The sequence below is a fragment of the Bos grunniens genome, chromosome 17 (assembly GCF_055505025.1).
Source record: "Bos grunniens cultivar Pamir isolate PY7600 chromosome 17, Bosgru_T2T1.0, whole genome shotgun sequence".
Classification (NCBI taxonomy): domain Eukaryota; kingdom Metazoa; phylum Chordata; class Mammalia; order Artiodactyla; family Bovidae; genus Bos; species Bos grunniens.
Genome location: NC_141181.1, coordinates 18,789,959 through 18,811,993, shown reverse-complemented (window position 1 = coordinate 18,811,993; position 22,035 = coordinate 18,789,959). Strand labels below are relative to the sequence as shown.

General features: G+C 34.1%; 1 protein-coding gene across 40 annotated transcripts in view; it reads right to left on the bottom strand.

The window, feature by feature from the left end:
- ELF2 (E74 like ETS transcription factor 2) overlaps nucleotides 1-22,035 on the bottom strand; it is a 99,319-nt gene that overhangs the window by 27,735 nt on the left and 49,549 nt on the right. For 16 of the 40 annotated variants that reach the window (XM_086346674.1, XM_086346687.1, XM_086346682.1 and 13 more), the window contains one exon: nucleotides 16,828-16,930. The exons of 20 other annotated variants lie outside the window; for them this stretch is intronic. The gene's annotated coding sequence lies outside the window, so the exon portion shown is untranslated. Of the gene's footprint in view, nucleotides 1-16,827; nucleotides 16,987-22,035 lie in introns of all 40 variants that reach the window. 4 more of the 40 variants (XM_086346675.1, XM_086346688.1, XM_086346679.1 and 1 more) reach the window with 1 other exon arrangement.

Genomic DNA, 22,035 nt, shown 5'->3' with positions numbered 1-22,035 from the left:
TTTATCAATACTGGGAGACAAACAAATACATACAGGTGTGCAAGTCTGTAAATTTACAAAGAGAAAAGATAGACTATTTCAAATATTTTTAAACTACTGTGGTTAATCCTCTATTTTTAGTTATTTATTATACTGATACATTTTATTTAATATTATAGTTAGGTTTTATAAAATATTATTAAAATGAAGATGTTTGAACCCACATATTCATTCATTTATTCAACAAATAATTAACCAGCACTTACTTTGAGCAAGTAAGTATTGTAGGCACTCTGTACAACACTTTCTGTTGTAGGCACCTATACTACTGGTAGCATTGAATTAGGTAACAAAAGAAAAAAAATTAAGCCTTCTCAATTCACACAGAACCTCTATCAAAGGTGAAATTCTTAGACAAGTGTGATATACAAAATTGCCTATACATGAAATTATAGTAGTAATGAGTATATCCTATATTTACATGTATAAAAGCCTTCATAAGGTATGAATTTTTGATAGGGGGTTCATAAAGGAAAAATTGTTAGCAAAATATTTTGTTAGCAAAAAATAGCATTTTTTTTCTGAAGAACTATGACTATTCAGATTCTCAAGGAGGTCTATGATTCCCAAAAATTATTTTATCATAGAACTTTCTCCACATATGCATTTATGGACCATAAAAACCTATGATGAGTAAGGATCCAACATGTACCATTTTTGAAGCTGATAATCTAGCTTAGTTTTATTCATGTTTTCTCCATTTTACTTAAGCTATCCCTGGGCCAAACTCTCTTTGAGCCTGCTGATTCTTCACTTTACAGTTTATACTAAGCAAAAAACTTTCTAATCCTTAGCAGCCACTCCTAGAACAACACATCAACTGATTCTTGTAGCTGGTCTTTTCTAATGGATGTTGGACAAACAACTGTCTTCCAAAAGCATTTATTAAGTACCCTTATGTGTATGATACCATACAAGGTGAGTTAAAATGGTTAATGATCTATTTTAAATAACATTTATAACAACTGATTTCAAGGACTTGAGTTCTTTATTATCATTAGGGAATTTATCTTGAATACTCTAGAAATTGTTTTAAATTCCTGTAAAAGTACAAGGGCTATGCAGGATTCTTGTTTGGCATATTTATGAGAATATTTACAGTGGAGTTCTTAACTAAAATATACTGCAACTGTAAGTCAAATTCTATTTTGATTCTAAAAGGAATATTCAAATTAACTAATTTCTTCTCCTATTACAATGTATCTTCTGCACCTACCCAATGAAAAATTCTTCTAAAGTCCCTTCAAGCTTTTAACTGCCAAGCAAGCCCTAGGACCTCTTCTTAGTTTTCACCTGACTCTACCTCTTCAAACAAATGACATTTTTGACTATCCATTATTAACCTTCTTCCCTTCATATGACTTTCACAATAATAGACAGTCTGATCGTGTTTTTTCCCTATTTTCTTCAGTTGACTTAGCCTACATCTGCGCAACCCTCAAACGTGACTGTTCTTCCAAAGCATAAACCTTAGCCAGCTTCTCTCTTCATTCTCCACTCTCTGAAGAATGACAGTTAATATCCACGCACCACCATGACTTTCAATATTATTTCTGAACTAACTCAAAAATGAGCATCTCTAGGCTTAATTTTTTTTTTTTAGGTCTAAGTTCTAATTTCCAGTTGTATGGTAAATGTCTTTATTTGGATAACCCAGTGGTATCTAAAGGTCTTTTACTTACAAATCTCCTTTGTTTCCTCTATCAATAACATTGCATCATCCCAGGCTAGAAATCTTGAGTCATCTGTGTTCCTAGTTTAAAAAGTCATCTCTTAAGCAACCTAGAGGTCCATCGACAGATGAATGGATACAGAAATTGCAGTACATATATACAATGAAATATTATTTAGCTATAAAAAAAGAACACATTTGAGTCAGTCCTAATGAGGTGGATGGACCTAGAGTCTATTAGAGTGAAGTGAATCAGAGAGACAATACCATATGTTAACGCATCCATATGGAAGACACAGACATAGAGAACAGACCTTCGGACACAGTGAGGGAATGTGAGGGTAGGATGCATTGAGAAAACAGCAAGGAAACATACACACTACCATATGTAAAACAGAGAGCAAGTGAGAATTTGCTGTGTGACACAGGGAGCTCAGCCAGTGCTCTGGGCAACCTAGAGGGGTGGGATGGGGAAGGAGATGGGAGAGGGGTTCAAGAGGGAGGGGATATGTGTATTCCTGTGGCTGATTCAAACTGGTGTGTGGCAGAAGTTGACACAATATTGTAAAGCAATTATCCTCCAGTAAAAAAAATTTTAGAAAAGAAAGTCATATAATTTTTAAAGAAATTTTAAAATGTATGTGAAATTACCAAAAAAAAATATATATATATATAAAAATATATATAAATATATATAAATATATAAATATATATATAAATATAAACAGACAGTTCATGCCCCCACCATCCAGAACAAACAACTGTTATCATTTTGTTATTTATACTTGAAAGTGTTGTTTCTCCCTAAGAAACAGTACATTACAAATGAAGATAACAACACCTTTGAGAACTATCCCCAGTCTTCATTCAGCATTCTATCTCTCCAAAGAAACCACTATCATGAGTTTCTGTGTATATTCTTCCAGCCTATTTTGTATACTTTTACATGTTCACATGTGTGTGCATATATCCCAAAATGACATACAGTATTATTTTACACACTTAGTGTGCATAAATGACATTATACTACATATGCCATTCTAAAATTTGCTTTTTTCATTCAAGATTTACATTCTATCCATGTTATTATAAGTAGATATAGCTATGCTTTTTACATACTTCAAATTATCCCAGGGCATAAAAATACCCCATTTTGTTAAAAAATTATCTACTGATAGGCAAATAAAGTTGTTTACATTTTTTACTTTTATAAACAATGCTGCAAAAAAAGAATCTTATCTATGTTTTCTTAAGCATGCATGCTACAGTCTCTCCATAGTACATACCTGCAGAGAGAATTTTTAGGTCAAAGAATAAGTGCATTTTTAATTTATTTGTTACTCTTTCCAAAGTAGCAGTTTAAGTCTAAAATACTCCTAGTAATGTATCAGAGTTCCCATTTTTCTTCCATCCTTGTCAATATAAAATATAATCAGACTTTTAAAATGTTTGCCATCTGCTGGATGGTGGGAAAATTTTCATTGCTGTATTAATTTGCATATACCTAATAAGTACTGAGAATAAACATTTTTTTCATATTTACTGCCCAGTAACGTTTCTTCTATGAATTTTCTATTCATATCCTTTGTCATCTTTCTATGACACTTTCTGTCTTACTTATGTGTAGAACATTAACATCTAGTGTAATAACACTAATTATCTAGTGTATACTGCTACTGCTAAGTCACTTCAGTCGTATCCGACTCTCTGCGACCCCAGAGACTGCAGCCCACCAGGCTCCGCCATCCCTGGGATTCTCCAGGCAAGAACACTGGAGTGGGGTGCCATTGAGTGAAAGTGAAGTCGCTCAGTCATGCCCGACCCTTAGCAACCCCATGGACTGCAGCCTTCCAGGCTCCTCCGTCCATAGGATTTTCCAGGCAAGAGTACTGGAGTGGGGTGCCATTGCCTTCTCCGTAGTGTATACTAGATAATAATAATTCAGACAGGTGTTCCAAATATCTTCTGCCAGCCTGCTGTTCGACTTTACTTTAGTTGGTCTATGGTATCGTCTGTCCTACAAAAATTTTAAGTTTTGATACAGTCAAACTAATGTGTGCTATCACTTACAGTGTATTTTAAATAGCCCATAGAATAAAAGGGAAATCATAAAGTAGTTAAGAAATATTTAGAAAATAATTACAATAAAAATACAATATGTGAAACTATATGCAACACAGCTAAAACAGTACTTAACCAGGACATGAAAAGGTTTAAAAATAAATAAGCAGTATACTAACGCATATATATGGAATTTAGAAAGATGGTAACAACAACCCTGTATGCAAGACAGCAAAAGAGACACAGATGTATAGAACAGTCTTTTGGACTCTGTGGGAGAGGGAGGTGGGAGGTGATTTGGGAGAATGGAATTAAAACATGTATAATATCATATAAGAAAAAAAAAATTTTTAACTGATTCATTCAAAAAAATAAATAAATTATTTTAAAAAATAAGCCAAACATTCAGCAATAAAGATGGAAAAATAAGAAAGAAAATAATAATAAGCAGGAAAAATGAAATAGAGAGCAATAATTTTTAAAAATACAAAAGATTCACAAAATCAAAAATTGGTTTTGGAAAGGTTAATAAAACAGATAGACCTCTGCAAGAGTTACCAAGAAAAGGTACAAATAACCACAGATATAATACATACAAAAATAATAAATCAGGATTATGAACAGTAATTATACACTAACAAAGTTGAAATTTGGATGAACTGTATAAAGAAACTGTGTAATGCGTATAAGGAAAAAAATTGAATAGAATAATAAGCAGCAAAGAAAATGTAGTCTTGAACCTCCTTTACAAAAACAAAAAAAAATTACAGGCTTAAATGTCCTTTTAAGAAAATTCCAGCAAAATTTTAAATTAATTCTTATCTTATAGCAGAAAAATTAAAAAAGTGAAAGCAACCTAGATTATTTTATGAGCCTAGTGTGATCTTGATTCCAAAATTAGATAAAGATAATACAAGAAATTATAGTTCCATACTACTTATGAAAGGCCCTTAACTAACAGTAAAACAAGAGCAAGATGATGTATCCTCAAATGCAAGGGGAGTTCAATGCCTAAGAATTCTTCAATTAACTGATCCTATTAATGAAGAAAAATCATAACTTATCAAAGAATGCTGAATAAGCACCTGATAGGATTCCATGAATAACTAACACAAAAGCAAAACCAATGTCCTACATGAAAATCCCTTAACCTGGTATATATTATATACTAAAACCTACAACAAACACTAAACTTCAGGTTGAAACTTCAGATACACTCTCAAGATTTTGGAAGAAAACAGGAATGCGAATGAGAATGTAAATTGGTACAGCCACTGTGGAAAACACTATGGAGGTTCTTCAAAAAACTAAAACTAGAACTACCATATGATCCAGCAATTTCACTCCTGGGTATATATTCAAAGACAAAAACATTAATTCAAAAAGATACATGCTCCCCAGTGTTCACAACAGCATTATTTACAACAGTGAGGATACAAAGCAGTCAAAGTATCAATCAACCTATGAATGGATAAAGAAGATGTGGTATGTTTATGGAGACAGACAGACACACACACACACAAATATATATACAGGAATACTACTCAGCCACAAAAAAGGAATGAAATTTTGCCGTTTGCAACAACATGGATGGACTTGGAATGTTATTATGCTTGGTGAAATAAGTCAGAGAAAGACAAATACTGTATATCACTTATGTAAGAAATGCAAAATAAACTAGTTATTATAACAAAAAGAAACAGACTCAAAGATACAGAAAACATGCCAGTGGAGAATGGAGAGGGGGAGGGGCAAAATAGGAGTAAGGGACTAAGAGGTACAAACTACTATGTACAAAATAAATAAGCTGTTATAAAGCACAGGAAACATAGCCAATATTTTATAATACCTATAATAATTATGAATCACTATTGTACACCTGACATATACAATGTATAAGTTAACTACACCTCATTTAAAATTTTTTCTAATTAAAAAAAATTTTTAAAGAAAATCCATTACCAAAAAAAAAAAAAACCAAGAAATGCCAATTAATATAACTACTCTCTAGCATATTAGAGTTGCTTGATCAACATCTTAAGAAATAAAAAAGAAGATGATTGGAGATTAGAGAGAAGAGGGCTGAGTTGTCCCAGCTGAGACCATCCTAGGCCATTAAGCTCCCCAGTTGATCCACAGACAACCACAAACAGGAGAATAAAATGTGGCAGATGTCAATCAGGAAGAACTGTGCAGCAGTTAGAAACAACAGATTGGATACATACAAAGCAACATGAATGGGTATTAAGAATAGTAAAAACAGACTTACTAAAAAACAGACCAAGATACATAATACCATTTCTATAAACTTTAAGTTTATACAACCAGATACATATACAGTTGTTGTTCAGTCACTAAGTCATGTCCGACTCTTTGCAACCCCATGGACTACAGCACGCCAGGGTTCTCTGTCCATCACTAGCTCCCTGAGTTTATTCAAACTCATGTCCGTATATACAGTTAATATACTAAAAAAAACCATTAATCCAATTAAATTTGATGGCTATGAGGGAGGAAAATTGGATTTTTACATAAATAAAGGGGGTAAAGAGGAATAAACAAATCCATTAAAAAATAAATAGAAGTATGAAACACGGATCTACTAATATTTTACTTTTCTATAAAAAGCTAGCTGTCCTAATATAATTTATTGAATAATTCTTCCTTTCTGTAAACCCAGTCTATTATATACCAGGCATAAATGTATGCTTACTGTGTTTCTGGGCTCTCTAATCTTCTATTCTACCCAACTACTCATCCGTGGGCCAATATCACATTCAAAAATTTTATGAATAGGAGGGTAAGTATCACATATTTTGTTCGTTTGCAGTATAGACTACTTTTGGATCTCTATCTAACAGTTTGTCAATTCCACCAAAAACAGGTCCTCTTAGAATTTTGACTGGACTTGTATTGAATTTATACATTAACAGGGGAAAAATTAACAGCTTTACCATGTCCAGTTTTCCATGTGTTTATTATGGGTTAAAGATTAAAGGAACCAATAAAATCGGTTTGGTCTGTTTTTCTATTGTTTCTTAAGGAAGCTGTGTATCTCTTCATTTAGTTATGTCGCTCCATAAAGTAAAGTTCTTATTTTCATACAGGTATTGCATATACCTGTACCTAATTAAATGTTTAAAACCATGTGAATGGGATCTTTTTTTGTCTCATTGCTCTGGTATACACAGCAATCCTGATGAACCTTCTAAGCAATTTTAAAATCTATCTGTTGTTGTTGTTAAGCTGCTCAGTAGTTGTGGTGCACAGGCTTAGTTGCTCTGCTGCTTGAGGGATCTTCCTGGACCAGGGATTGAACCCATGTGCCCTGCACTGGCAGGTGGATTCTTAACACTGGATTACCAGGGAAGTTTGAAAGTGTATTTTGAATGATACCGATGTTTCCAGACATTGTTGAGATTCTGCTATGACAGTCACTGTTGAGACTGTGCTATAACAGTTAAAAACTGACCTGAATATAACTGGAAAAAAATATACAAGGTTGTATTTTATTTAGTTAGGTACAATGTTCTATATATCTCTAGTTTATCAAATTTGTTAATCCTGTGTTTCAGTTCTTTGATGTCATTTTAAATTTTGTGTCTGCTTAATTTGTCAATTTTGACAGAGATGTTTTTAAAGTCCCAGTTTTGTAGACACATCAACTCAGCCTTGTAATTCTTTAAGTTTTTACTTTATTTTTTGGTGGTAGCTTGCACAGCTTGTGTTATCTTAGTAGATCTTCCTGCAGTGGAAGCAAGGAGTCCTAACCACTGGACCACCAGGGAATTTCCAAATGTTTTTACTTTAAATGATATTACAAGGCTATGTTGTTAGATGCGTGTAAGTTTATGATGATTATATTTTCTGGAATGTTCCTCTTAGCAGTTTGAGAGCCTCTGGCCCAATTAATTTGTACTCTGAATTCTATTTTAGTACATTAGCTTTATTTGGTTAGTATTTCTCCGATAAACATGTTTTTCCATTGTTTTTATTTAATTTTGTTTTGTGTATGTTAAAAATAGCAGACTTATGTTAAGATCACAATTGGTAATTTTAATATAATTGATGTTTTGGACTATTTCTACTGTCTGGATTTATGATTTGTATTTCCATAGTTTTTTCCTCCCCCTCTTCTGTTGCTTTTTTGTTAGATTGGTTAAAAATTTAATTTATTCCCTAACCTACCCCCCAACTTAGTACTTTGGACGCCATACTTTCTATTTATATTATTTTAGTATGCTCTAGTTACTTAAAATAAATGTTCTTTTCACTTCTCATCTTCTTCAGATCATGTTTCACACAGCTATTTTATTCAAAGGCCACCAAAATCTGGTTCCACTCTATCTTTCTAGGCTCATTTCTCTCAACCATATACATCTATGAAGCCTAATTAAACAACATTACTTACCAGTTTAAACTACATTACTTATCAGCTTCTAAATAAAATACAAAATTTCTGAAATTCTGTTCTGGTTCATGATGTTTTCTGATTCATTCACTCAATCAACAAATATACGTTACTCAAAACCCACTTGGTGCCTGGCTTTGAGCAATACCAGTAAACACAACAGATATGGTCTCTGGCTTTATGAAGCATGAAGTGAAAAGACTAAACAATAAATATAAATATAATAAAGTAAAACTTCATGAATTCAGATAAATTTTAACTGGGAGTTGGCACCCATCTTGCACTCTATATTCTCTAACAACAGTCACTGGAGAACACAAATACCAGCAGGTGGCACCAAACCACCTAAGTCTGACCTTAGACTGATTTGGATACCTTATTCTGAATTCCACACACACATTTCCTCATCCACACAGACTGACTCGGGTCATTTTATTAAATTCACAATAATGTCATATTTCAAATCACGTTTGTGATTTGAATTTTTTAGAATTACTTATTACTTTATCATGGGAGTTTATTGTATCATAAGTTTTGTAGGTGCTAATCAAAAAAGAAAAAAGGAATGGGAGTCTCCGACAAAATAACAGAACTGTCACAACTGAGACTTAAGAATATCAGCTAAAGATCTTCTCTCTGAGAAGGTGACTTTCAAACTGATATCTGAAAGATGCCCAGGAATTAAAAGCTAAAAAATGGAAAGTAATATGTTCCAGAAAGAGAACAGCATATGTGAGCACCCTAGGAAGATAAAGTTTGATTTAAAGGAAAGGTATGTGTATGTCTGGAGTAAGGGTACTGGGTAATTCATCAGAGTATAATGCTTATGAGCTTGGGCCTTGGAGCCCTAGCTAACTTACCATCTGACTTATCATCTGCCTTTAAGTTCTTGTTCCACCACTTAAATAGCTGTCTAGCTTTAGAAAGGTTATTCAGCCTAGGGTTGCTAAAAGTATTAAATCTATTATATAAAGTCCTAAGAACTATTCCTGGCAATATAGTAAAGATATATTAATATTAGAGTTTTGGGTTTTGTTGCTATTATTGTTGTTATTGTTTCTAGATGGATGAGAGGAGACAAACTATTCTGTGTCTTGAAGGCCATGTTAAAAATCCTGAATATTGAGATTTCCCTGGTGGTCCAGTGGTTAAGAATCCACCTTGCAATGCAGGGAACATGGGTTCGATCCCTGATAAGGGAATTAAGATCCCACAGGCCCCAGAACAACGAAGCCCAACTGCCTCAACTACTGAGCCCAAAAGCCACAATTACAGAGTCTAGAAAAGGTCTCACATGATGCAAGGAAGATCCCGAGTGGTGTAACTAAGACCTGACACAGCCAAGTAAACAAATAAATAAACCTGAAATTTATCCTAAGTGCAGTCAGAACCCACTAAAAGGTTTTTCAGGAAGGGAATATCACATTTCAATTTATAAATATATTTTTAAAATCAACATGAATGAATTGATTAGGGTTGGGGGCAGGGAGCAGCAGGCAGGAATGGAAACAAGATCTACTGGAAGACTAAAGGTCATCATAATAGCTCATATAAAAAATAACTACAGGTTGGACTAGGTTAGTAGCAATAAAGTTGGAAAGAAATTGTTAGACTTATGATACATTTTGGTGGTAAAACTGATGTGATTTGGTAATGGACTAGGAGGTTAAGGGAGGAAAGGGTATAAATGATGGCTTCTTACAATACCCAGCCCCAAATCTTGAATAAAGTCTTCCCTACTATATGTACTCTAATGACTGTCACTGTATTTTTTTTTTTTTAACACTTCTCAAATGAGAGTTATCTTCCCAGGCTCAGCTAAAATATGAACTTTCTATCACAGGAGCTAATAGCTGTCTCCTCCTCACAACACTCTGTACATTATAAAGAGCTCTTTTCCTAAATATATATTTTCCCTAATAGAGGCAAGTTACTTTACAGTCAGTCAAGGCTATATTTCTTGCTCTAGTCCACATAAAAAAAGTGCTACATGCAATACAGGCAGTCTTGAATAACCCCACAAATGGTCTCAAAGCCAAGGCAACTCCTCAAGTTCTTTTCTTTCCTTGAAAGGAAATTCAGTTTGCTTTCTTCTCCTTTCAATTATTCTATCTTTGGGGATTCTGTTTCCCTTTAGATTAGTTGCAGAATTAACTAGTTTTTCATTGGCATCCCAATTTCTTGAAGCCACCAAAAACAAGTATTTAGGGATTCTTTTTGTTGAAGTGCTTGCTATTAATTCTACTGAAAAATGAAAGGTAACAACAAAATTAAACACAGGGTTATATTATCTTACAATAGTGGTCTTTAATTTACAGTTCCTGACTCCCTTTGTGAGAGGGTAAACTGAATGCCCCTTACTTTTATTCCCAAGGATGAGGTTCACCAAAAGTTCTTTCTTTTTTTGTGTGTGAAGGCCTTTCTTCCCAGAATATAGCCTGTAGATGAAGCCTAGACATAATAATCAGTGTCTTCTTATCTCAAGAAGATAACTGGAACTTCTAAGGGTCTCCTAAGGAGGCATGTAATGTAGCAATCGAATTAAAAACAAATGCTAAAAAAAAACAAAAACAAAAACAAATGCTATTCTGCCAGCCTTGTTTTTTCCAAACCAAAAGGCTACAGCTTACTGCTGTAAATCCAAGTAGATGCTGACTATGCTAACTATTTGAGTTCTTTCTCCTCTTCACCCAAATCCTTGGTTCCCTCTTCAAAACAATTTTGCATTTTAAGTTATTATTCTAAGTCTTTATTTTATGAGAATTAAGTTGAAGGAAAAAAAGGTATGAAAAACAAAACAAAAACAGGATTCAGATTCTCCTAAAAGTTGCATCAAACAACATGCATAATAAGAATTCCTTTTTTGCTAACTGCTTTAGAGACATAACTCTTTTCTTTTTGATATAAAACTTTCTGGGTTTATCTTTTGTAAGTTCATCTAATCATAAGAAAATCTCTAAATTCTGGCTAATGAATAATTCATTTTGTTCAAATATACTCTTAAAAAACTCCTGGAGGATAACTACTTATTATCATGACTCAGTCTTACAGAAAACATATGAAAAGTATTTACATTAAATTAAAAAACTTTAATTGTTCATTCCTTTTAAGCAAGACATATATTTTGGCTGATTTAAAAAGTAAAAGGAAATCAAACAGTTACAACCAAATGCTGAATTTAAATGTGGAGAATATGGGATATCCATTATAAAAATCTGTACTTCATTCATCTTAATAATGTCTAAGAGAAAGAAAGGAAATTAGCTATATTCCTTCTTCCCTTGATATACTCAAAAAAATTACAGAAATGTAAAAAAAATTTTAAATAAAAACTAGTCCTATCTCATCTCCTAATCCCACTCCCAAATTGTAACTAAGCACCGCAAACACACTGAGTTCTTAGCCCTATTCCCTGATTTTTTGTGAGTGGGAAGAAGTCACTTATGCTTCTGATGGCAGTATTTCCACACGATTAAAAAAAAAAAGGTGAGATTTACAAATGCTTAATTCCATTTGACTTGCTTCTCTGTCCCTAAACCCTTTGCCTTAAACAGTCAACTATGCCCTTATGATAAAACTTAAATATGACCCACCACAGTAGAAATAATTCAATCTGGAACTTACAGACTAACTATTATACTTGGTTATTTTTTGTCTTTCCTCACCTTTCCCCAAGCTAATCTACTTTAATACTATTATTTCCTCAAATGCTTGTTTTTCTCAACTTAGTTGGTAAGCTTCTTTGAGGCCAGCCACCATGTTATAGTCAACTCTGAATCACTTACTCCCTAGGAGCTGTGACAGTACTTTACATATAATAGGTACTTTGTACACGATAGATATTAGTTCACCAGTATCACAACTACGCTTAAAAACTGACATATGGAGGAGGAAAAGGGAGAATTAACCTGTTGCTTCAATTGCTTGAAAAGAAATGGTTCATGAATTTATTATTTTAGCTTAACTGAAAATACTAACTGTAAAGAACAATTTCAGGAGTTGTTAATTTATGTAATCTGCTTTGTGATAAAGAAATTTTACTCCAAGGGGAATTTACATATTTTCTCCACTAGAGCCTAAGTATTGCATGAATGCAGACATTGCCTCTTTTGTCTATCACTCTAACCCCATGCTTTAAACAGTGAAAGTCACTCAGTCGTGTTCAACTCTTTGTGACCCCATGGACTATACAGTCCATGGAATTCTCCAGGCCAGAATACTGGAGTGGGTAGCCTTTCCCTTCTCCAGGGGATCTTCCCAACCCAGGGATCGAACCCAGGTCTCCCACATTGCTGGAGGATTCCTTACCAGCTGAGCCACAAAGGAAGCCCATGCTTTAAACAGTGCCTGATATATAGCAGATGCTCAATCAATGTTTACTGGTGAATTAATTAATAACAGTAATGCACTACATCATCTCATACAAACCTGAAAGAACTTTAGTATGTTTTCACCCTCAACAGCTGGAGAAGGCAATGGCACCCCACTCCAGTACTCTTGCCTGGAAAATCCCATGAACAGAGGAGCCTGGTAGGCTGCAGTCCATGGCGTCGTGAAGAGTCGAACATGACTGAGCGACTTCATTTTCACTTTTCACTTTCATGCATTGGAGAAGGAAATGGCAACCCACTCCAGTGTGGGTTGCCTGGAGAATCTTGCCTGGAGAATCCCAGGGACGGGGGAGCCTGGTGGGCTGCTGTCTATGGGATTGCACAGAGTCGGACATGATTGAAGCGACGGCAGCAGCACCCTCAACAGCAATCTTTGTGATGGGTAAAATACAACACGTAAAAAACTACAGTATTAACCGAGTTCTCACAGTGGCAGAAGCTCTTTTAGTGCTATCATTCCCAACAGTCAAGATAATGGTTCTCAAAGTATGATCCCTGGGCCAGCAGCATTAACATCATCTGGGGACTTGTTAAAAATGCAAATTCTTGAATTCCACCCCACTGAATCACAAATCCTGGAGGTGAGGCCTAGCGATCTGTATTTTAATAAGCACTGCAAATGATTATGACGTTATGCTCAAGTTTGAGAACCACTAGTCACAGAAATTTTTTTCATGGAAATTGAAGGGATCTCAAACCAACAAAAAAGTAAGGAAAGATTAGATGAGACTTTTAAGAAATGTACTTGATGTACAAACACTAAAATGTTTTTAGAATAAGTTAAGTCAAGCCATTAAGTGACATGAAAAACTACCACTATACAGTTAAGAGGCTTTTTTTCTTTTCCTTAGCAGAAATCATAAAACTGTATTCAATAAGAAACATATTTAAAGTGGCTTTCAGATCCCTATTATGAGCTATTAAGGAAAGAGAACAGAAGCAGTGCAGAATATGGAGAAGAAAAGGAAGATAAGGTAGACAGCTAAAATAAGACATGAATGAGATAGAAGAAAATTGTTTTTTAGATCCACCTGAAATTTAGCACCTTAATTTTAAATAAAGTACAAACCATAGTAGTTTTCACAGTCACATTATCTGGGACCTCATGACCAACAGAAATCATAAAATATTTTCATATTGTATTATAGTTATTACATATTTCTCAAAATATAATTGATGGTCATCACCACCTTGAAATTATAGCAGTAAATTTGATCTGCCACTAAATCTCATTATTTAATATATTATTAAGGAAACATGTATTACTATATCACAATTAAAAATAGCCTAAAAGCTATATTTCCATATATTTGGTTCCTTGGTATTCCTAGGTATTTTATATATTTAAAAACGTTAAATATGAGAGAAGGTCCACAGGCTTTACCACATGGCCAAAAAGGCCCACAATACAAAAACATTAAAAAATCATGCAAAAGCTAATAGTTAACAGTTGTGTTAAAAGTGTTCTTGACCTCTTCTTAGGTTATGCGCCCTTTCACAAATCTGAGAAAATGTATAGACCCTTTCCCAAGTTTACAACAGGGCATGGGGCGTGCAGAAGGGACAATGATTCCTCCTCCTGAAACAGCATTATATCAAAGCACCCACATCTTGATTACTAAAAGAAACACTAGTTGTGCAACTACTTTAATTTCTATTAACTTTTAGCTTAGTATGGGCAATAAGCACATCTATAGCCCAAACCTGCAGAGGCAGACAATTTAGTGGAAAGTGAATAAGAATAGTCAACTAGCTTAAAATTAGGAAACTGTGAATGAGGAGCTAAGGACTTCAGTCTTTATTTCAGGTAATGCCTTTATTGTCTTACTTTACTTTTCATTTACAGTACTCAATATTTTGGAAACAAATTTGTATAAAAAACATACTTTGTTGAAAATTCTTAAAAAAGCTTCCTACCACCTTTTAGATAAGGCCCAAAAAACAGATATAAAGGTTTCAGAGTCCTCACCAGTTAAGATTTTACTTCTTTCGCTTCATTTTAATCCCCTTTTCTTGTCATAAACCATAATCTAGCCATATTGAATACCTTTCTGCTAATTAAATAGACTATGTTCTCCTTCCTCCAGACTTTCAGACATGCTATTCTCTACATGACTAATTACTTCACACCTTTCAAACCTGTTTAAATGTCACTTCCTCATGAAGGCATTCTGACCTCCTAGCCATTCCTCTGCTGTATGCTCTCTAAACCTTTCATTAATCCTACCATAACACTAACTCATCACATTGTATTGCAGCGGCAATGTGTTTAACTGTTCATCTTTTCCACAAAGCTGAAAGCCTGGTGAGGGCCAAGGCAGGGTCCTGCTTATCACAAGAATTTGAGCTCTGAGCCTGACAGGCTGTAGGTCCGCAGTAAGACCTGGGAGAGGAATGGATTTGCCTACAGTTTAAAAGCGTTCCTATTTGTATACCTAAGAAGCCTGAGCCATCCCTACTTTGTAACACTTGTAACCTTATGTGCTACTCATTTAAAATTTTATATAATCTGCATTTAACCCTCTCCACAGTCTGGTTAATAAAACTGTATTACTTAGATACATTGTTATATATAAAATTGGAAGTTATTAGTGTTTAAAAAAACAAGTCTGAGTACAAAGGAATGAATGCTACTAGTTTCCCAAACTAAACAAGTATCCTTTAATGATCTACTGTCTGGATATACTTATCTTTCCTTTTATATAAAACAGATGTTTCTTGAAAAGTATACAAATATCATTTAAATCATTCCTTTTCATTTATTAATTGATGGGGTAGTTCTTTGCTTTTGACCACTAGAAATCTGTGGCTATTTAAAAAAGCCTTTAAAGGATCCTGTTTTAAAATGATAGTTTAAAAGCTTTCTAGGTCACAAAATTCAATTAAAAACCGCCAATTATGATAAAATTCTACTTTTTTTTTTTGGCCCTACAGTGGCTTGAGGAATCATAGTTCCCCAACTAGGGCCCCAGCAGTGAAAGCACCAAGTCCTGACCACTGGACCACCAGGAAATTCCCAAACTCTTCCTACTGAGTTAAGTAAAAGCATCATATTAGAATACTTTTTCATCTTCTATACCCTCCATAATTTAAAATTGTATCTTATGGTTATTTTGTATACTTTTGAACAATATAATTAAATGGTGCTTTAAATACCCTCTCTTAAAAGACAGTAAAGAATTTAGATATCTTAGCATACATAGGGGAGAAGGCAATGGCACCCCACTCCAGTACTCCTGCCTGGAAAATCCCATGGACGGAGGAGCCTGGTAGGCTGCAGTCCACAGGGTCGCTAGGAGTCGGACACAACTGAGCGACTTCACTTTAACTTTTCACTTTTATCCACTGGAGAAGGAAATGGCAACCCACTCCAGTGTTCTTGCCTGGAGAATCCCAGGGACGGGGGAGCCTGGTGGGCTGCTGTCTACGGGTCTGCACAGAGTCGGACACGACTGAAGCGACTTAGCAGCAGCAGCATATATAGATATCTCCACAACTGCAACTCATCTCATTTTTCATAAACCAGATATTTTGATATCTAATTCCCAGATAATGGGAATTTCAGGAAGATTCATAATTGCATGATAACATAGTTCATTAATTCTAAGACATTTTTTCACATTTTGGAATCTCTGAAATCGGTGTATTTCACAATTGGCAGCATTTTTTCTTTCAGTGGTCTAAAAATGTTTCTTACAATTGATGGCATCTCAGATTAAATGAAATACTGTCAATAAAATATTGAAAACTTTTCTCTAATAATGCTTTTTAACTAAATAATAGTATAATTGTAACTCAAACATTCTAGAATCAAAACTAAATAAACTTAAGATTTACACTTTACCTTTTTAGAAAACTAGTGACCAGGTTAAACTCAAGAAAATAGATAACTGAACGAAAACACTTCTTAAAAAGTTATTTTAGGAAAAAGTATAGATTAGTAGCAGAAATAACAGACATGGAAAAAAAAAAGAAACAGGCTTGAAGATGTTCAGTCAGTAGTAACTTCCAAGCAAGTAGAGGCAGGAAATAGCCCTAAAGTTTTATCCATAAAAAGGAACAAGTATTAGGAACAAGACAGAGGATTTAATTTTAGATAGCAAATTATTTAGGAGGAAAAATACTATTTTAATCTTTCTCCTACAAGGAGGACTCACTGTCAGCCTTTAAACAAAAATATTGTAGAGGGAGTAGAAATAATTGTAATTAAATGTAAATGGCAAACATTCTTAATAAATTAAAGACCAACCTACCAGCATTGTCTTCCTTCTGGCTCAATCTGTTTCCCCTTCAGGTAATCCTAGGAAAGGGGCTCCTTTTCAGATCCCCAGTTTTTCATGTCGATCTTCTACCTCCCTGTGGCAACAATATTTTCTAATTAAAAGAGTCCTCTTGTGCCACAGGGAGGATTTCTGACGGTATAACAAATACAAACGTTATTCACAACTCATCATGAAGTCAACCTAGTCTTGAGATTCTTCAAGAAAGAAATTTGGTTCCTTATTTTTCAAGAGAAATCCGGTTTTTATTTTTTAAAACTCCATTTCAAAAAAGCTAATCTTTCATTTATTTTTTTAAAAAAAGCACTACTTTCTTGTTGAAGTATATAAAAATTCTTATCATTCATCTATCTTTCCAGCTAATCTCTAGACACAATTTTGTTGATCATAAAAAAAAGCTTTCTGAGTTCTCTTGACAATTACTTTAGCTAGTAAGACCAACCTTTTATATTTTGATACCTGGTTAGAAACCAAAGTCCTGTTCCCAATGATCAGAAGAGAGTAGTAGGAAGCTATCAGATCCCTTTCAGTCAATGTTTGTTAGTAAAGATTAATAAATAAATCTATGTGCATTATATAACATGATGCTAATTATGCTTAAAACATACATTAAAAAAAGATCAGCAGGGAATTTAGAAAAGTGGTAGTTACCGTCCCCTCACTGGTAAGATTACGGGTGATTTTCACTGTTTGTTTATTCTTTGCAATACTTTTCCAGTTTTTCCAGTGAGCATGTATTGCTTTTATAGACAAAAATAAAAAGTCAAATTTAGGTATAAGCAAGAATGAATAAAACTTACTGTGATTTTTAAGATAAAGGTAATCTAAGTATGACAACATTATGGCTTTGATATATTTTGGATGACAATAGTTATGTTTTGGATGAGTACCTTTTCATACTTTAAATAACCCAACAGTATCCAATAGCTTTTTTTAGCTTATATAAAAAAGAAAACACATTTAAGATTTTACATACATGATTCTTGATTATACTGCAATTCTAAGTCAAAACTCAATTTACTTCAGTCTATATTTCCTAACAGTTATGTGTTAAACACTATATTATATATTATATTCAAATAAAATAAATAGAATTAAAGTATGGGCCCTGTATTCAAGGGGCTTGTATGCTTACTTTGAAAACAAAAGGAGTATACACACAAGAATAGTATAAGAAAGTAAATGATCAAGTGCCTACATCCAGATGGTCTAACAGAAGATCAGGAGAGGCAGTGTGGGCAGTTTCATGTAGATGGGCCTGAAGGTATGAATAATACTTCACATTCTTGATAGAAAACTATATTTGAGCAAAAGCTCAAAAGCATAAATAGCACAGCTACGCAGAGGGCAGAAAGGAAACAGTTAGAGTATAGCGCTTCTGTAGAAAAGAAAGCCAGATTTAAAAGGCTCTACTTCTGGATGATTCTGTGGGTCAATGAATTTGGTAGAGGAGTGGACTTGGAAATCTGATAAACAAAAGAACTTCAGGAGAATGATAAATGTAGATACCAGAGCACAGTAAGTTAAGGAAGGAACAAGAAAGAAAAAGTACAGACTTATGGTATAAAACATTTGTCTTTTTAAAAAGTCAAAGTGAAAGGAAAGATAAGTACTACAACAGAGAAGTAGAGAAGTATTAAACAAATGTATGTTTCAATGTATAAAAGGCCTTCCCCATATCTGAAGGCACAAAGAGAGGTGTTAATGAAGTTAAGGAACACTTATGGAGTACTTCCATCACAAGCACTGTGTTTTATAGGTTCATTTTATATAATCTTCACAACCTTGAACTCCTATCTTACGATAGTAAGATAGACTCTGAAAAGGTTAATTATTGTCAAGTAAGTGATAAGCGGAAACCTGAAACCAAGACTAACTAACCCAATCAATATTCTTCCTTTTCCTATTAAAGAGAGCTACTTAAAAGGCTTAAAAGAAAAAAAATTAAGCTCAAGATCAGTCACCCAGGATTTTATATCATATTTGACTACTCTCTGGCTCTTGTTCACAACTTCAAAATGTACACATTCCTTAAGGTTAATTTCTTAATTCTGTGTCCTTTGTTCTCGATCACAGAATGACAAATATAGAATTTAAAATCTTGCCCTGAGGAAATCTTTCAAACTCCTCTCCCCTTGGAGCTTTCATTTATTTCTGTGACTTCAATGAGGATGATTCTCCAATTAGTCTCTCTTTGACCTTTCTGTACTAAGCTTCAGTTGCACCAGATAAGTCTTTCATTTGTTCTATGGATCTATTCCCCACCCTCCACCCTGTTTTCTGTCCCAGGAGGCTGACTTCCCTGGGCTCCTTCTATGTGGCACTGCCCTCAAGTCAGCTATCTCCTTTGACCAAAGGTTCCAGATTCTCTCCAGGTAACCCTCTCTCCAGGGCTCTATTCTTTTGGGTTCCAGTAACCCTTCCCTCTGGCCCTTGGGCCAAAGGAAAGAAATAACTCAATTATTGCTAGCTCAGGAGTACCACGCTATCACTTATGGTCACTCTACAATCGCTGACATATTTGTAACTATCCATTTATTAAAACATTCTTTAAATTATCCTAATTTGAATATGCCCTCTCTTTTGTGATGGGACACTGACCATACACTTACATGTCTTTTTAAATACCTAAATATATCCCCTCAGATGCCCTGCTTCAAATCAAAATCAACATGCTTATTGTCAAACTTATCTGCTTTCCCCAAACTCCTTTATGATACTTTCATCATCAAGGTTAAAAAAAACTGAGAAATATCTTAACTGTTTCTTTCCATAATCCATCATGCCAAGTCTTACTAGATCTTACGTAGTATTGCTTATATAAGCCCCTTCTGTTCCTACTGCTTCTGTGCATGGGCTTGGACACTCAGTCGTGTCCAGCTCTCTGCAGTCCATGGGATTCTCTCGGCAAGAATATCGGAGTACAGTGCCCTTTCTCCTCAAGGGGATCTTCCTGAACCAGGAACTGAACCCAAGTCTCTTAGTCTCCCACACTGGCAGGTGGATTCTTTACCATTAGTGCCACCTGAGAAGCCCCCTATTGCTTCTACCCTGTCTCAGTACTTCTCAAGCCATCCCTGCCTCATACTACAACAGCTAGTCTTTCTGCTTCATCTTTACAATTCATCCTGTATCTACTACTAAGCATCTATGATTATCTACTCAAAACCCTCCAAATCTTGCTGTTTCTTATATGCTTAATTATTAACTTAAGTTCAAATTACAAACTAGTCACAATTCTTAATGGAACCTATTAATATCTTATTTATTCAGTATCTCCTAAATGTATCTTGAATTTCTACATTCCACCCATTTGTTAACTCTATTTCCCTCATTCTTCATGCCATTCGCCTACCTCATCCAAATCCTATCATTTGTCTTCCTCCTTTACTTTCTCTAAAACATTCCCTAATCCTGTAATCGAACTTTCCTCTTCTGAACATTTCTTTGAATTTATAAATAGTGCTCAATTGATTTTATATTGGTTTATCTTTTTTATAATATATGTATCTTATCTCCACAAAATACAAATCACTACCTCCCTGTGGGAAACAAACATGTTGAACACAGTGCCCTGGCACATAACAAACACAAAATATTTACGAATATGTTTTCATAAATTGAAGTGGAGGGTAAATATAGTTTAAGTTAAGGTACAAAATGAAGAAGCAGATGCTAAACAGCTCGATCTTTTCAGGCAAGTCTTAAAAAAGTTTTCTAGGAAAACTTATTATTGATTGTATTGGTATAAACTTCTTACTTTTTACATGGTAATCTGTAACAACCTTTTAAAATTTATATTATTTATATATATACACAAATTTTTAAAGAGTGAATATAAAAACTGAGTTTCCGCATCTTAGTAGGGAATCTAAGAGATGCCTCTCCACCCCCAACTCAACACATTAGTCTCTCCAGCAGCCTCCTAAAACTGCTGGAGTCTGTAGCCACCGGCACAGGTATTTCAGTCTGCCAGAGTCGAGACCACCCTTCATCCATACTTTGTTACTATTCCTCCAAAGGTCCTTATGATTATTAAACTTTAGTTATCACCAAAAAGCAACTTATAGGTTTAGATGAATATGTCTGCTTTTTTAAAGTTTCAAATATATTTGGGTTTTCTCTATATAACTTAAGAGAAGATTACTATTACACACAAGCAATGTGAGGGAAATGTAGATATTCAGTCTATAAAAAATGTGAAGCAAGACAGCCTATAGTTATCACTAACAAAATAAGGAATCATTTTATACACAAAATAATGAAAACAGCTAAATGTACATCATTATATGATTTTAGTACTCCTGCCTAGATGACACTATGAATATTGCGTCTCATACAGACATGTATGTATGGGTATACAGGAATAAAAGAAGAAAAACTTCAATGAAAACATGCAGAGAACTGATATAACAGACCAATAAACACAATTATGAACATTTGTAGACTAATGTAATCTAAATGATAATGTAGGATCATTCCAAGAAGTGTTTCCCAGATGTGCAAAAGGTACTCTTTTCTATACAGATCTCATTTCTACCAATTCACCAAACAGAAACTGCTGTAGCCATCTTATAAATATTCCTTTCCTTTCCTTCCCAATTATTTTTCTTCTCCAAAACCAACATATATCTGAGATTTAAATGAAATATTTATTATCACCACAAGAAATGAACCTGATCCAAATCCACTAAAAGGAAACATATATTACAGTAAGTCATAACAACCTTTATTCATCTGTGTAGGTTCTAGATATCAGGAAAATTAAAATTTATTTAGATTTTAACTCATGTAAAAACACATTTTAGTCTTTAAGAAAAAACATAATCCAGCTCAATTAACTGATTTTAAACTAATCTATGTATATTAACACTCTTATTAAGTTACTATGAGCCAGAGCATTTTTAAATAAATTAGTATATTGTAGTCTCCAAGTTCTGCATGCCTTATGATGAATAAATATGAGTGTTCTGATTATAGATGTATGAGCAAGTAGTTTTCATTCTGAATTTGGCATTGCTTTTAAAAAAAGTTATATCTGAATGTTATATCTTAGAGTGTTGTTCTGTAAAGAGAGCCAAGAATAGCTACACTATCCTCTTCTATATTTTTAGAAGTAATATGGATTTCAGAAGTAAAATGACTTTTAAAATCCATGAGACAGAATGGAATTAAAAACAA